Source organism: Pseudophryne corroboree, chromosome 4 (genome assembly GCF_028390025.1).
Source record: "Pseudophryne corroboree isolate aPseCor3 chromosome 4, aPseCor3.hap2, whole genome shotgun sequence".
Classification (NCBI taxonomy): Eukaryota; Metazoa; Chordata; class Amphibia; order Anura; family Myobatrachidae; genus Pseudophryne; species Pseudophryne corroboree.
Window position 1 is genome coordinate 766,282,977 of NC_086447.1, and position 2,500 is coordinate 766,285,476.

The window sequence follows — 2,500 nt, forward strand, 5'->3', positions numbered from 1 at the left end:
GCTAGTATTATAATACTGTAGGCCTACTTTGTAGTAAAGCCATACTATGCAATAGACAGCAAACGATAAAAACAACACTCACTTATACAGGGGCAAAGAGTAGCACCCCACCAGATTTATCAAGGCATGTACACTGCAATGGCAGACCTAGTGCTGAAATGCAACTTAATGAATTTGTGCTGGGCATTAGTGTTTGTAGTCAACATTGGTGTAAATAGCTAATGGGCAACATCATATCCCGATCAACCAAAATGAAACACGCTTTACAAATTACATTTAATAAACATATATTGTAGTTTACACATTTGAAGAAAAACTATATTAATGTATGGTTTTACACCCATTAACTATTCCTTGTGTTTTTCTAACCTCTCAAATTTTTTATAAAATAAATACTGGAAAAGGATATGAGTCATGACATGAAAACTCATGATGTTCATGTTTGTATCACAGACTACCTGTTCATGCCGATACTGATAATAATGATTAATGATAAAGATATCAGCGTTTTGGGGAGATGGTCTCACACCAATATGTATGCAACAAATAGCTCCCAAGACATCTTGAGAGATTGCAAAAAGTACAGTGTAATAGTTTATGCAGTCCAGACATTCCTTTGGAGCATGCAGTTAAGGACTCCAAATCATCCCTAACCTGCTCACAAAGATTAAGGAGGTCTAAAACAGTTGAATTTCCTTCTGGTATTTCAGAGATTCCAGGGTCAATTGTCCATAGTGATGGACTGTGCAGAACCTTGGCAGCACATACTTGTGCTTATCCTCCTCACTCCTTAAACATTGCCATCTTGAAAATTTCACAGTAAGAAAAATTTTATAAGCATTTTTAAAGGCAGCATAGTCCAAAGTCACGTTACTTTACTACGTTCAGGACATACCTAAAGTTCTGCATTTGATACTTGCGCTTTAACATGCAGTTTTGCAAGCCACTGCTTGATCCAATGCATAATTTGTACACTTTCAATGTGGAAAGGTGAGAATGGTGGTTCCAGAAATGGTACTTGGAAATTATGTGATTCATGTGCAGTTTTCGCCTTTACTAAATATGAAGGTTTGGCTAAATCTTCTTTAGTAAATCTAATCCTAAAACTCATTTTTTTATTGGACAAAGATATTTACACTTACACGCTCACTGTTCTGGTGGCTGAGATCCAGTTTAAAATATTGTAATGTCTACACAAGACCTCGCCAACCTGCAGTTCTTCAGCTGTTGTGAAACTATAAGTCCCAGCATGTTTACCAGCTGATCGGTGGGAGGGTATGCTGGAACTTGTTGCTTAGTTAACTTGAACAGATCCTTTCATTGGTATCTCAAATATATTGGAGATGTTTCATCCATTGAAACCCTACTGCACATCTTGCGGCAGAGGGGGTCATGCTGAGTTGTTTGCTCGCTAGCAGTTTTTAGCAGCCGTGCAAACGCATTGTCGCCGCCCACCGGGGAGTGTATTTTCTCTTTGCAGAAGTGCGAACGCTTGTTAAGCAGAGCGCCAGGAAAATCTTTTTGTGCAAAACAAGTCCAGCCCTGTAGTTACTCTTCGTGTGCGTTGATTCAAACAACGGAGAGACTGCTTTTGACGTCGCACAAGAGCCCAGCCACGCCTGCGTTTTTTCTGCCATGCCTGCGTTTTTGCAAAAAGCGGGGGTAGAGTCTGCACAGGATCTCTCAATCTGAAAACTTACTAATTTATTAGACATAGGATAAACCTATAGCTTATTTCGTTAACCAACATATGGCCATGTAGTTGAATAATTCATAGCAGGCACTGGGTTGGTGGTGCTCCCAGAGGTAGTTCAGTAAACTGATACAAAGAAATTGTATGGTTCCTGTATAGTACAGGAGCCAAAGAAGAAAAGAAGAAAGACTACACGTCTCTTCTGGGGCACTCTTTTATAGTAATTTATGTGATATTAAGGTATTTAAAAAATAACTTTTATTTGTATTCCTCTTAAAATAAGGGGCTATGAGGCAAAAATGGAACTAAAACACACTAGAGTTGCTATCTGTTTATCAAGAGGATAATCCATCCAATTTAAGTGAATTTGATTGTACAAGGTGATACAAATCAACTGACTGGCTCCGTTCAGCAAAAATATATATATAGAAATGTGTGTCTCTCTGGTGTTAGAAGCGCTGTGATCCAGATTTAAATGATATAGGAAATATCATGTTCCAAAGAAATGCAATATAATTGTATCAAATCACACTATCATTATTCTGGAAGGGAGAGATATTTCTCTGTATAACACAGGTGGGCTCACCTTGTTGCCTAGGTAAGAATCTGTTTCTATAGGCTAGAGTGGATATTGTGAGTGTTGCCTGAAACTTTGGCTCCAGGTCTGATTGTTTTTTGTAGGATAAAAATACCTGCAGTACCGGGTATTCTCTGGTGGTCTCCCAACCAGGTACTGACCTGGCCCACAGTGCTTGGCTTCCAAGATCAGACGAGGTTGGGCATACTCAGTGTGGTGTGACCGCAGGT

The 2,500-nt window shown here is 39.1% G+C and overlaps 1 pseudogene; it reads right to left on the minus strand.

The window, feature by feature from the left end:
* Window positions 1-2,382: 2,382 nt before the first annotated feature.
* Window positions 2,383-2,500, minus strand: LOC134912456 (5S ribosomal RNA; annotated as a pseudogene).